Raw genomic sequence first — 15,974 nt, 5'->3', positions numbered from 1 at the left:
TTATGAGGCCAACATCATCCTGATACCAAAGCCTGGCAGAGACACAACAAAAAAAGAGAATTTTAGACCAATATCCCTGATGAACATCGATGCAAAAATCCTCAATAAAATACTGGCAAACTGGATCCAGCAGCACATCAAAAAGCTTATCCACCGTGATCAAGTGGGCTTCATCCCTGGGATGCAAGGCTAGTTCAACATATGGAAATCAATAAACGTAATCCAGCATATAAACAGAACCAAAGACAAAAACCACATGATTATCTCAATAGATGCAGAAAAGGCCTTTGACAAAATTCAACAGCCCTTCATGCTAAAAACACTCAATAAATTCGGTATTGATGGAACGTATCTCAAAATAATAAGAGCTATTTATGACAAACTCACAGCCAATATACTGAATGGGCAAAAACTGGAAAAATTCCCTTTGAAAACTGGCACAAGACAAGGATGCCCTCTCTCACCACTCCTATTCAACATAGTGTTGGAAGTTCTGGCTGGGGCAATCAGGCAAGAGAAAGAAATCAAGGGTATTCAGTTAGGAAAAGAAGAAGTCAAATTGTTCCTGTTTGCTGATGACATGACTGTATATTTAGAAAACCCCATTGTCTCAGCTCAAAATCGCCTTAAGCTGGTAAGCAACTTCAGCAAAGTCTCAGGATACAACATTAATGTGCAAAAATCACAAGCATTCTTATATCATGAATGAACTTCCATTCACAATTGCTTCAAAGAGAATCAAATACCTAGGAATCCAACTTACAAGGGATGTAAAGGACCTCTTAAAGGAGAACTACAAACCACTGCTCAGTGAATTCAAAGAGGACACAAACAAATGGAAGAACATACCATGCTCATGGATAGGAAGAATCAATATCGTGAAAATGGCCATACTGCCCAAGGTAATTTATAGATTCAATGCCATCCCCATCAAGCCATCAATGAGTTTCTACACAGAATTGGAAAAAATTACTTTAAAGTTCATATGGAACCAAAAAAGAGCCCGCATTTCCAAGATAATCCTAAGTCAAAAGAACAAAGCTGGAGGCATCACGCTACCTGACTTCAAACTATACTACAAAGCTACAGTAACCAAAACAGCATGGTACTGGTACCAAAACAGAGATATAGACCAATGGAACAGAACAGAGTCCTCAGAAATAATAACACACATCGACAGCCATCTGATCTTTGATAAACCTGAGAAAAGCAGGAAATGGGGAAAGGATTCCCTATTTAATAAATGGTGCTGGAAAACTTGGCTAGTCATAAGTAGAAAGCTGAAACTGGATCCTTTTCTTACTCCTTATACGAAGATTAATTCAAGGTGGATTAGAGACTTAAATGTTAGACCTAATACCATAAAAACCCTAGAAGAAAATCTAGGTAGTACCATTCAGGACATAGGAATGGGCAAGGACTTCATGTCTAAAACACCAAAAGCAATGGCAACAAAAGCCAAAATTGACAAATAGGATCTAATTAAACTAAAGAGCTTCTGCAAAGCAAAAGAAACTACCATCAGAGTGAACAGGCAACCTACAGAATGGGAGAGAATTTTTGCAATCTACTCATCTGACAAAGGGCTAATATCCAGAACCTACAAAGAACTCGAACAAATTTACAAGAAAAAAAAACCCCATCAAAAAGTGGGCAAAGGATATGAGCAGACATTTCTCAAACATACAGACATTCATACAGCCAACAGACACATGAAAAAATGCTCATCATCACTGGCCATCAGAGAAATGCAAATCAAAACAACAATGAGATACTATCTCATACCAGTTAGAATGGCAATCATTAAAAAGTCAGGAAACAACAGGTGCTGGAGAGGATGTGGAAAAATAGGAACACTTTTACACTGTTGGTGGGATTGTAAACTAGTTCAACCATTATGGAAAACAGTATGGCGATTCCTCAAGGATGTAGAACTAGAAATACCATATGACCCAGCCATCCCACTACTGAGTATATACCCAAAGGATTTTAAATCATGCTGTTATAAAGATACATGCACACGTATGTTTATTGCGGCACTATTCAGAATAGCAAAGACTTGGAATCAACCCAAATGTCCATCAGTGACAGACTGGATTAAGAAAATGTGGCACATATACACCATGGAATACTATGCAGCCTTAAAAAAGGATGAGTTTGTCTCCTTTGTAGGGACATGGATGCAGCTGGAAACCATCATTCTCAGCAAACTATGGCAAGAATAGAAAACCAAACACTGCATGTTCTCACTCATAGGTGGGAACTGAACAATGAAATCACTTGGACTTGGGAAGGGGAACATCACACACCAGGGCCTATCACGGGGAGGAGGGAGTGGGGAGGGATTGCATTGGGAGTTATACCTGATGTAAATGACAAGTTGATGGGTGCTGACGGGTTGATGGGTGCAGCACACCAACATGGCACAAGTATACATATGTAACAAACCTGCATGTTATGCACATGTACCCTAGAACTTAAAGTATAATAAATAAATAAATACATACATACATACATTAATTAATTAATTAAAAAGAAAAAAGAATGAGATTTTTTTCATCTATAACAACATAGAACTGAAGAATATTATATTAAGTGAAATAAGCTGGGCATAGAAAGACAAACTTTGCATGTTCTCATTTATTTCTGGGAGCTAAAAATTAAAATAATTGAACTCTATGTACTATTTTTAATTAAAAAGTAGAATCATGTACCTTTTTTTAAATTTCAGTAGAGTAGAATTTTGTACCATTTTTAATTTGCATGATTTTTTTTTTTTAATTTTCTCTCCATTTTATATTAAGTTAGATCTGTCTCATTTGAAAATCCAATTCATCCATAAGATAGTCCTAGGGTCTAGTTTCTAGCCTCAATTCCTCTGTCATATTCCTAAAATTTTTCTTGACTAGAATTAGTCTTGTTCTTACACACAGTATTTTATATTTTTTAAATCATTTTTCTTATTTGGAAACAAACTATACTATATCAGGCAAAAACTAAGCAAAAGGCAACAAAGAACTTAAAAGATCATTAAGTGAAATAAGCCAGGGAAGGAAAGACAAACATCACATGTTCTCACATGTTTGTGGGATCTGAAAATGAAACAATTGAACTAATGGACATAGAGAGTAGAAAAATGGTTACCAGAGGCTGGGAAAGGTAATGGGGACCTAGGGAGTAGGTGGAGACAGTTAATGGCTACAAAAAGAAAGTAGAAAGAATAGATAAGACCTCCTATTTGACAGCACAAGACAGTGACAATACTCAATCATAACTTAATTGTACATCTTTAAATAACTTAAAGAGTGTAAGGGAATTCTTTGTTACTCAAAGGATAAATGCTTGAGGAGATGGAAACCGCATTTGTCATGATGTGCTTAGTACGCATTGCATAACTGAATCAAAACATCTCATGTACCTCATAAATATGTACACCTACTATGTACCCACACAATTTAAAAAAATAAGAAGAAATAAAAAAAAAAACTTCAAATATGAACACTTAAAATAAAAAGAAATAAAGAATGTATAAACGGCTGGGTGCAGTGGCTCATACATGTAATCGCAGCACTTTGGGAGGAGAGGCAGGCAGATCACTTGAGATCAGTAGTTCAAGACCAGCCTGGCCAATATGGTGAAACCCCACCTCTACTAAAATTACAAAAATTAGCTTTGCATGGTGGCCAGTACCTGTAATCCCAGCTACTTGGGAGGCTGAGGCAGGAGAATCATTTGAACCCGGGAGGTGGAGGTTGCAGTGAGCCAAGATTTAGCCACTGCCTTCCAACCCAGATGACAGAGAGAGACTCTGTCTTAAAAAAGAAATATATATATATATATATGCACGTATAATTATTTCAAGAAGGGAAAGAGTATCTTACATTTTATTTTTTCTCTCATAAAATTTGCTTTACATATACACATTTTTATAGGATACTATTGTGTATGTTGTTTTGTGATACATTTTATTTTATAGAAGTATAAATAATTGCCATGGCAATAGATATATTTTGTAACTACCAAGTATTTAATTTTTTTGTTTTTATGTAAGATGTGTACATAATATAATAATAAAACAAGCACACATAGATTTACCAACCAATACAACCCCGTTGGGGCATTACCAAGATTACTGACATTAGTTGGGAATTCATGCAAAATGCTTGTCCTAAATTTTGTGTTTATCATTCCCAGTCCTTGTGTGTTTGTGTATTTGTGTGCATTTTCTCCCATGTACATTTGTCTTTAAGAAATATATCTAGTATTGATTATCCTGAATTTTATAGAATCAGTAATGTTCTTTAATTTTTGGAACTCACATTTTTCACTGAATATTTATTTCAATGATATCTTTGTTACTTGTAGTTGTAGTTCAATTAATTCTCATTAACAAATTCAAGCTCAAGCCTGTAATCCCAGCACTTTGGGAGGCCGAGACGGGCGGATCACGAGGTCAGGAGATCGAGACCATCCTGGCTAACACGGTGAAACCCCGTCTCTACTAAAATATACAAAAAATTAGCCGGGCGAGATGGCGGGCGCCTGTAGTCCCAGCTACTCGGGAGGCTGAGGCAGGAGAATGGCGTAAACCCAGGAGGCGGAGCTTGCAGTGAGCTGAGATCCGCCACTGCACTCCAGCCTGGGCGACAGAGCGAGACTCCGTCTCAAAAAAAAAAAAAAAAAAAAAAAAAACAAATTCAAGTATGAGATAATACTATAATTTATTTCTCTCTATGCTCCTATTGATAGAAAGGATAATTCAGCTTTTGCTCTTATTAACAAAGGAGCTAAAAACATTATATTTCATATCTCTACAGAGATAGCCTAGATTATATAACTAGAAGTGAGTTGTAAGATCAAAGACCATGCGTTTATCAATGTTAAAGAAAATTGTCAATTTTTTTCCAAAAATAGTTATTTAAAATTTATTTATATAAATATTGTGGATGATCACTCTTATTCCATTCCACATACTCAACAATACTTGTTATTTTAAACCTTAAATTTTGCTTAATTTTGATCTGCTATAACATAGTAGCTCACTGGGTCTTAAGTTGCATGTTCTTAATTACATAAGAGATAAAGGTGGTGATTGCTCTGGGCAAATAGCATTGATAAAATTCATGATTATAGTCAGGAAAGAAAGCAAATTGGAAGAGAAATATCAAATTGAATAAAAGCACAGAAAGGATGGTGTAGGGTTTATTCAGGAAATAATACATTTCCATAGTTAGTTGCAAGAGGGCCTTATGCAATACATTCATTTTTGATGATGGTACTTACCTTACTATATTCCACTATCCTGAAGTTAGACCAAAGAAAAAAATTGAGAAAAATCCAAGATTTTGTTAAGAACCAAGACAGCTATTCAACTTTTAGGGAATTATTTGTTGTCTCTAATTTAGAAATAACTCTATTAGTGAGCTCATTAGGAGGTAAGGGGACACTGGCTTTTTGAATTTCCAGAGTTCTTGCTCTGACTATTTCTCTTCTGGAGGGACTGGCATTTCTTTAACTGTGGTGTAAATTGAATATAGTCAGTTGGCTTTATTTCTAGAAGCTTTCATAAGGCTAAAGCTCTGTACAGAGTCTTTGTTGCTGAATTCTTGCCCTTGGTTTTGCAGGGAGTAGAATTAGTAAAGTGTTTTTTGGTGTTATATTTGGACTGTAATCAAACAGATGATACTTGAGAGCAATGGGTGGTTGATACGCTCTTAGCGGCACAGCGTCTTTGCATATCCTTGCATTTGCAGCTGTGCTCTGTGGTGTAAATAGAAGAGAGGTGACCTCCTCACCAGGTCCGCTCCTTGGTCTTGGGATTTGAGAAAGACACCTCTGGTCACTGGAAATGTACTTGCAATTTTTGTTATTGTTGTTGTTAGGTTTTTCAGACCATGGGGCTCCCTTGGGGATTGGACCTGAGCTGGTGGCCACAGCCCTGGGGTTCTAGGATCTGTTTGCAGCTCCCTTCTCTGGATACTTGAGGTTGGATTTTGGGTGCACTGGGGGATCCAAAGGGCTTTCACGTTGCCAAAATGCAGTCAGGTGGAGCAAAGGACCCAGGGTGTGCAGTTGAGGCTACACTGTGTACCTGCACCTGTGGGGTAGCCAAGCAGAGGCCCTAGGTGGTCCTGGTAGGTAGGTAGGCCTATAGGACTGATGGGCCCCAATCCTGCAGGGAATCAGGCCCTGTTTTACCCCTGGCAGTTAGCTGGGGCTAAAGCCTTTCAGAGGGAGATAGGAGCTGTGGTGGGAGGGCACTTATGGCCCAGCTCTGCCAGTGCTGACCCATACTGAAAGGTCCCCAAATCCATGTGTGCTGCAGCTCCATCTCTGTCTCATCTCTGGGGAGATCCCCCTGCCAGCTCACATGTCCATGGGGGTATAGAGACTCCTGCAACTAAGATCCTAGAGGTCCACAGTGAGGTGAGTAGTCCCCCAGTTGCTTCACTCATATCTTCCCCAGGCACCATTCAGAGTTGGAACAGTTTGTTGTTGTTGTTGTTTTTTTTTTATTTTGTAATTTTAAAAAAATTTGTTGTAGCAAATCTCTATTCCCTGAGAACAGAGAGGCAGGTAGAGCAAGGACGAGTATTGTCCTTTACATTTTTTTTCGAACTGTAGGTCATCTTTTTCAAAAAAAATTTTTAGATATCACTACAGACACTTTCTCTGATCACACTTTTTCTCATTTTATGTGCATGAATTAAAGTCAAAGAAGGGATGATTTTGGGAGGATCGGGGTGGACCACACTCATAACCCCTCTATATGACTTTATTTTATCTAGTAACAACCTATAAATATATAAAACTAACAGAAATTTCTAAAACACCAACATTAGTAAATCTATAGGAGAATCAAATAATATATTTGGCAAACTTAATTCGATAAATGCATATGAGCATTTGCATTCTCCACACAGGACTTGATTTTCATGCCCATTAAATGTGTTTTTTATTTTCTCAAAGCAATTACTTATTTGGCCATAAAGCAAGCTTTAATAAAATTAAAGTATACGTTAGCAAACTATACTCTATATGCATAGTTCTCTGTAGAGAGCCACTTTTATTTCTTTTCTATTTTTTTTTTTCTGCCAATAGCACAGAATACCCCAGGGAAGTCATTACATAAATCTGATTTCAAGAGGGAACTTAGGGTGAACAGTAAGAAATTCTGTCAACCACTTTCAGACAAGTAGAAAATCACAGTACCTAGTAAGGTGCAAGTCAAAGAACAAATTGATTGGAATCTGACAGCATGGGTTAAATAATTAGCTGTATAATCCAAATGCTATTTGATTTTCCTAACTCAGTAGACCTCTCAGTCTGTTTTTACACCCTGAATATGGAGCTAATAATATCTGTCTCATAGAGTTCAGTTGCAATATCCCAAGAGTTCTGTGATGTTTTAAGCATCTTCTTTTTGTCAGCCTTAATGCTCAATGTGAGGAGTTGTAGAGATGTAAGGGGCATTATCTTTACCTTTAAAAAAGTTCATGATGTCATTTCTGTCAGGACTCCAGGAAATTAAATGAAGTCAGTTAAACAAAATGACTATCCCAATCATTTCATTCATCTGCATGATCCTTACTATCGCCCATGGTTTGACTCCTGGAGAGTCCACTGCATGTGTGGACTTTGGAAGAATTGTATTGCTACCAAAGTTGGCCTTTGGTACCCATCATTTCTCACTGTTTTAGCTCTTGACTGCCCTCCTTCTGGCATCTAGTTGCTACAGGCTGTATGCCCTTCATTTGTGTCCTTTCTCCCTGGAACCACTGTTCCTCCTTACCTGTTGTCAGTTTTCTTAATACCATTGTTTATATTTTGTTCATTTTTTTCATGGTTTCAGGTGACACAGAACAGTAGTCTCTCCTTATCTGCAGGGGATATTTTCCAAGATCTCAACTGGATGCCTGAAACTCGATAGTACTGAATCCTCTATACATTGTATTTTTTCTATACATACTTATGATAAAGTTTAACTTATAAATTAGGCACAGTAAGATATTAACAACAATAATTAATAATAAAATAGAACAATTAATATACTATAATAAAAGTTAAGTGAATGTGGTCTTTCTCTTTCTTTCTCTCTCTCTCTCAAAATATCTTAATATTTTCAAAACTTGGTTGACCTCAGGTAAATGACATCATAAAAAGTGAAACCACACATAAGGGGTATTACTGTAAATGTGATTATTGTAACTTCATCTTGGTCAGAAATAAAATCCATCTATTTCTGCTTTAAGACAATTAAATGAAATGTTGCATTTAAAGTGCTTACCAATCAGCTGAAATATACAAATTGATTATATATGTATATAAAGTGATATATATCATATATATGTAATATGTGTTGTTTTATACACACACACACAATTTATTATCACTTTGAAGACCCCTGTGGGTCCAGGATCAAAAAATTTTTCTATGTTAGCCACTTTTACTCTCCTTGAGTATTCTTCAGCACAGGGTTCCCAGCCATGGACCGGTACTGTTTCGTGGCCTGTTTGGAAGCTGGCCGCACAGCAAGAGGTGAGCAGCAGGTGAGCAAGCATGACCACCTGAGCTCTGCCTCCTGTCAGATCAGCGGCAGCATTAGATTCTCACAGGAGTGGAACCCCTATTGTGAACTGTACATGCGAGGGATCTGGGTTATGTGCTTTTTATGAAAATCTAATTCCTAACGATGTGAAGTGGAACAGTTTCATCCCCAAATCATCTTCTCCCCATTCATGGAAAAATCGTCTTCCACAAAACCAGTCCCTGGTGCCAGATGGTTGGGGACCACCACTTGAGTATATTTGCACCACTAAGGAAAAAAACTTCATATATCAGTTTTTAAAAATTTCCCCATGTTATATATTAAAAATATGCACAGACTATAGAAAAAATCAAGTTAAATTAGAAAAAAAGAGACTTATGTAATATGCATGCTATTTTTTAATGGCACAAGAAAAAGACTAATATATTTCATTTATTCTGTAATTCTGGATTTTACAATTATCCTCTTAGGGAGTTTTATTTCATCCATTTACAGAACAGTTAATTTAATTGAAGTTTTCATAATGTTTAACGTGAATTCTGAGTACCATTTAAAAGATGTAGGCTTCAAACTTTTTATCAGAAAAGGTAAGAGAAAGTTTGGATATTTTAATGAGGGACTATTAAAGTATTTTGCCTTGCATAGGATTATGAAATATAATCAAGAGCCAGGAAAATGAGTCTCTAGTACATTAGAAATTACTCGAAGAAGTAGTTGTTTTAGTTTTGTATTGCTATTGTAACAAATACCACAAACTTGCTGACTTAAAACAACATAAATATTTTCTCTCACATATCTAAAGGCTAGAAATGTGAAATCTGGCAGGACTATACTTCCTCTAGATGTTCTAGGGGATAATCCCTTCTATGCCTCTCACAGCTTCTGGTGGTTATCTGGGGATACCTGGGCTTGTGGCTGTTTATATCTGCCCCATTACCAACTTGCCTTCTATTCCATGTTTCTGTGTGAAATCTCCCTCTTTTTCTATCTTATAAGGACACTTGTGATAGCATTTAGGGCCAACGTAATAATCCAGGATCCTATGGAGTGAAATCTGTTTTGCCAAAATTAATATGGTGAAGCTATAACCAACATGGTATAGGGCCTTTGTGAAAGTAATTAATGTTAAATGAAGTCATAATGGTGGGAGCATGATCTGGTAGAATTAGTGTTCTTGTGAGAAACTAAACCAGAGAACATATTTTCTCTGTGCTGTGGGGATAGTTCTAAGATGGTCATCTGCAAGCTCGGAGGAGAGTCTTCTTAGGAAACTGATCCTGCTGGACTTCGATTCGGGGTTTCTAGCTTTCAGAACTGGGAGAAAATAGATTTCTGTTGTTTTAAGTCACCCCGTCTGATTTTTCTGTGGTAGACCAAGCTGACTAATACAAAGGGTATTCTGTTCATCTTAATAGCCTTAATGTCATCTATCCTTTGCCATATAAAGTAGAACATTGACATATCTTTTGGGGGCCTCCACATTCTACCATTTAGCTCACTACAGTGGTCAGTCTCTTTTTATCCACACCTCCCTAGAGTAGAGTCAAGTAAATGATACATCTTCAAGTGAAAGCTGTGTAACAGATGCCAGACACTACTTCATATTCAATTTCTCCCTTCCTAAAAACAAACAATTAAACAAATGACAACAACAAGAAAAGCAAAAAGCAGTCTGCAATTTAGCTACTTTTTACATCATGTGACAGAAATGCAGAAAACAGAGGTTCTGCAAGGATATATATATATATATATATATATATATATATATATCTCTCTCTCTCTCAGACAATGTATACATATATAAATATATATCAGACTGTATATAATATTTATCATGTATATATGTATTTTTCACATGATGTAAAAAGTACATAAATTGCAGTGTGCTTTTTGCTTTTGTTGTTGTTGTTATTTGATGGTTTGTTTTTGTAAAATGGGTCTCAGAGTATGTATATATGTATAGTCTATGTATCAGATATATAGACTAAATATATGGTCAGAAATAAAATCCATCTCATTCTGTTTTAAGACAATTACATAAAATGTTGCATTAAAAGTGCTTACCAATCAGCTGAAATATACAAATTGATTATATATGTATATAAAGTGATATATATCTTATATATGTAATATGTATTGTTTTACACACACACACACAATTTATTATCACTTTGAAGACCCCTGTGGGTCCAGGATATATATGTATCAATATATATATTGTTGAGCCTGTTATTACTCCTTTGAGCTTTCCCAACTGGTTTAGGTTTTCCTTCTGGAAGTTTTTATGGTGAAACACTATCTCAGAACTCGTGTTGTTAGTTACACTTTAGTGATTTGATTCCCTGTATCATCCAGGCCTCTGTGATTATGTACAAAAAATACTGATCTTTACCAATTTTAGTAAAGAGGATTTCTTGGTTGACCATCATAACTCATAGTATTAGCAAGAAGATGGGAGAAACAAGCCTGGGCACAGGCAGAAATAAACTTTGCTTCATTAGATTGGTACACATGAATCACAAAAATGGTTTTATTGTAGTAACAACCTGTAGAAGACATCCTGCTGAAATTAACAGATTATATATTAACAGTCTATATGTATATATGCATAGTCTATATATGATATATAGATTAACAATCTATATATTATCTATATGATATATAGATTAACGATCTATAGATCAGATATATAGACTATACAGTCTACATATATACATATATACATAACAGTCTATACATATAGACTGTTAATATATAATCTGTTAATTTATATATAGATATATAGATTAACAATCTATATATCAGATATATAGCGACTATACATATAAACACTATATATATAGTCTAAGGCTGTAAATGTACTATATATAGTCTCTCTGTAGATAGATATCTATATGTCTATCTATATAGAGAGATGATAGATATAGATATAGATAGTGTGAGACATATTTTATTTAAATACTGATCCAGAATTGAAATCCACATTCCTTTGACTCCAAAATACATCATCTTTCTCTAAATTCAGTTCTCATTCTGGTGTTAATTAATCAGTTTCAATAAAGCTTCTTTCCACAAGGAGCCATCTCACTGATGGCAAAGGCATGTATGAAGGATGATATTTATCATTTTTGAAAACAAGCAGTTCATTAATTTAATATTAGGTTTTTGAATGAAAAAAATTAACTTTCATGCTTTGGTGCTCACACTGGTGAAGAAATGTATATTTTCTTCCTATTGTAAGAAGTAATTAATGTACATACATGATTTAAAGCAAAATTAAATGAGATAGCATTAATACTGATAAAAAAGGTAGTAAATCAGACAATCCAGTTTTCTGATAGAAGAGCACAAGGGCAGCCTTTCATTAATTTATGGAATAGGAAAGTTACATTGTCATTATTTTCTCTTTGCTCTTTATGAACTTAATAGTGAATGAGGCCCCTTTTATCTTCCATCTAAAATATCAAAGACCTACAAGAATTAATTATAGATAGATGATAATTAATTTATTTTCAATATATTATTTGCCTCAGTCTTACCTTCAAAATCTGGGCACATTTTAATAAATGCACGATATTTGCATGAGAAAACATAATTAAATGAGCATGAAAAGAATCCATCTGCTACATAGTTTTATTTTTAAGGATTTATTGAATACCTATGCTAAAATAAAATTTCTATCATTATTAAGCCTGTTATTACTCTTTTGAGCTTTCCTAACTGGTTTAGGTTTTCCTTCTGGTAGTCTTTATGGTGAAACACTATCTCAGAACTTGTGTTGTCAGTTTTACTTTAGTGATTTGATTCCCTGTATCATCCAGGCCTCTGTGGTTATATACAAAAGATACTGATCTTTACCAATTTTAGTAAAGGGGATTTCTTGGTTGACCATCATAACTCATAGTATTAGCAAGAAGATGGGAGAAACAAGCCTGGGCACAGGCAGAAAAAAACTTTGCTTCATTAGATTGGTACACATGAATCACAAAAATGGTTTTATTGTAGAAACAACGTGTAGAAGACACCCTGCTGAAATTAACATATCTAACCATTGGTAGCCTGTCTTGAATCTGGTCAGCTAAGTTTCAAGGCTTCTAATGACCTAACTTGGATTATGTATGTGCCCATATCTTGAATTGGTCAGGAAATTAGATGCACAAAACAATGCTTGGGATGTACCATACCATGAGAGAAAAGTAATCCTCCAAAAAAAAAAAAAAAAAAAAAAAAAGAGTCAAGGATTATTAGGAAAGTAAAACGAAAGATGAGCAGCTACTGAGGAGCAAATGGAAACTCTTTGAGATACAGAGCTGTTTCAAATATTTCATTCCGTTCTAAACATAATAGTGTTGTACAGCGGATGCATAATACATGTTTGTTTATTCATATTGGGAAAAACAATTTAAATTGCTACATTTTAGAAAGATTTCTCTAACAATAAACATGCCCACTACCCTTGCTTCAGTACTGACCCTAATTTTTACCTTCTCTTAATCCTAAAGAAATCATAAATGGTGAAAAGGAAAAAGAAGGAAACAAAAAATTATGAATAAAAAGTATGTACTAGCTCCCAGGATGAAACAATGAATAACACAGGATATCTTCCTTTAAGGAGCCCGAAGCCTATGATAGCCTGATGTTTGGATCAGTGATTAGAATGATAGAAGTTATGCAGGCTAGTATCAAGAAGATTAATATTCACCAAAATATGATCTATAAAACTCCAAACAGAAAATTTCAAAAATCATCAACTATAATACACATTAAAAAAAAATCCTTATAATTTTTTAGACCTGTAAGGTATAGATACAAACCATATATACCATCATTTCATGTTATATGTAAAAGCAGAATAAAAATGGCATGGGCCCAATTGTGATTGTGTAAGATATTCATGCATGTGGATATTAACAACTCTGGGAGGGTAACAGGAATAAAAGTAGATTTGCTAGAATAATGGATGTGTTTTATTTTTTTAATTTCCTTTAATGCCACTATATGTGAAAAGAAATTTACAAGGAAATTATGGGACTATTTCTTCTGTCATCTGATTGTTTAGAAACAAAATACATTGAAAATGTCCCCTGCCTGTTAGTGTGATTCACTCCATTCTTCTTGATTTTGCAGCTGTGGTTCTGGCTGTGACTGCCAGGGGAGACTTCCAGTATTATTGTTTATTTATTACTCTTGTTCTTTTTAACCTGTTTCCTCAAAGCATCTGCAAGTTGGTGGCTATGGGAAGACAGGTGGTGGATGTTCAGTATATCTTAGCTAGAATAAATAGCTGTTTTGACTCTTGTTAAGAATGGGCCGGGCGCGGTGGCTCAAGCCTGTAATCCCAGCACTTTGGGAGGCCGAGACGGGCGGATCACGAGGTCAGGAGATAGAGACCATCCTGGCTAACATGGTGAAACCCCGTCTCTACTAAAAAAATACAAAAACCTAGCCGGGCGAGGTGGCGGGCGCCTGTAGTCCCAGCTACTCGGGAGGCTGAGGCAGGAGAATGGCGTAAACCCGGGAGGCAGAGCTTGCAGTGAGCTGAGATCCGGCCACTGCACTCCAGCCTGGGCGACAGAGCGAGACTCCATCTCAGAAAAAAAAAAAAAAAAAGAATGGTATTGTTTTTAACACTGATATCCAATAATACTTACCTATTTAGGAGTTGCAAGTGCTTTACACTCTTGATTAGGAATATAAAATCACCCTTCTTGCTAAAGACATACATTTTCTTCAGTTTCTATATTTCAGAATTCTTTATTACATAGAATTCTTCAAATGGCATATATTCTAACCCTTGTTCAGAACATACGATTACTATTCAATCTCTTCTATCACCAGGATTGACATCTCAGTTCAGCTGTTGTTGTCATATACCTGGTCATTTTAATTGCTTCTGTATTAGTTTCCCCACTCTCATGTTCTTCTGTTTCATTTTTGCCTGTGTACTGTTGCCATATCATTCTGACAGGGGCTGTAGCCACATCATACCTCTGATTTGAAATATCCAAGGGAACCCCCAACTTAGGGTATTTTTTTTTTTTTTTAAGTTGGAGTCTATGTCAGGCAAGAGTGCAGTGACACAATCACAGCTCACTGTAGCCTAGAATTTCCGGACTCAAGCCATCTTCCAGCCTCAGCCTCTTCATTAGCTGGGATTATAGGTATAAACTACCACATTAAAAAAAATTGTAGAGACAGGAGACTCATGGTGTTCTCCAGGTTGGTCTTGCACTCTTGACCTCAAGAGATCCTCCTGCCTCTGTCTCCCAATATGCTGGAAATACAGGCCTGAGGCACTGCACCCAGCCCCCCTTTGGCTACTAAATTAAGTATAAATTTTGCAGCTTAATTTTGGGATCTCCTCTCTACTTTTTAGGATTTTTAATCATGCTTATTGCTCCCTCTTCCCTATAGAACAACAAGTCAACAACTGAGTCTCATTCTGTTTGTTTGCTTAAATGTTTTCCTTCACCTGGATATCCTCCCTCATTCTTGCCGTAGTTATTCAGCAACCCACTTCAAAAATAACCCTCTTCACTAGAACTTTTCTTATTACCCCAAATGGAATTGACCATCATTCTTTTAAAATATATACAAGTCTGTTCTGCCTCCCTGTATTTAATAAGTTTTATATTAGAGTTACTTATGTGACTAACAATCAGATTAGGTGAATTCTATGAAGACCCAAATGCTACCTTTGTCATCTTTGTATTTACTAAAGGCATCTGACACAGAACACTGGCTTGTTCATTGGCTTGATTTAAAGGGCAACTCCAAAGCTTATTGAATAAATTTAATAGGATTAGAAAGAAGAAGTTTTGTTTTCCTGTTTATTATTTCTTTTTAATCCTAGAGAAGTTAGACGGGAGGTCAGACGTAGGATTCCTAAACAAAGGAAAGACAGGAAAGAAAAAGGGAGTATGGGAGGTGGAAAACACTAAATGCCTTCTGGATTTCACCTAATGAAGTTAAATTTCTTTAGGTATAAATAAAGAAGAATGTATTTACTTTTTATTTATTTATTTATTGTTATACCCAGAGCTCAGCATTTGGGTGACTTTATATAGGATCAATTTTAGTGAACTTAGTTACTTTATTTTCTACTGTTTTTCTCATATTCTATTTGCTTTATTCATGTTCTTTTTTACATTTAATATTCTATCAGCTTTATTAACTATTCTTGGATTTTAGTTTTATAAAGATATTGTTTTTGTAAAAATGTTCTCCTGCTAAAGAATGTACTTGCCTGTGAAAAACCAGGAGAGTGCTGTGTAGAAAGTAGTACAGGTAAAAAAAACCTGGGTGAAATTTGAGTACTCTCTCCAGACTGTGTCTTACTTTTCCTTCACTCCTAATGGTTAGAAACCCAATTTCTTCCTCTCCTGTGATGTGTTGTGATCAAAGTCTCAGACTCAGGCAAATTAGC

The 15,974-nt window shown here is 35.7% G+C and overlaps 1 protein-coding gene across 2 annotated transcripts in view; it reads left to right on the top strand.

Moving 5' to 3' along the window:
• LUZP2 (leucine zipper protein 2) overlaps window positions 1–15,974 on the top strand; it is a 557,769-nt gene that overhangs the window by 510,423 nt on the left and 31,372 nt on the right. The gene's annotated exons all lie outside the window — the stretch shown is intronic.

This window comes from Trachypithecus francoisi, unplaced genomic scaffold (assembly GCF_009764315.1).
Source record: "Trachypithecus francoisi isolate TF-2019V2 unplaced genomic scaffold, Tfra_2.0 Lachesis_group8, whole genome shotgun sequence".
Taxonomy (NCBI): domain Eukaryota; kingdom Metazoa; phylum Chordata; class Mammalia; order Primates; family Cercopithecidae; genus Trachypithecus; species Trachypithecus francoisi.
This window is presented reverse-complemented; position numbering and strand designations above follow the sequence as displayed.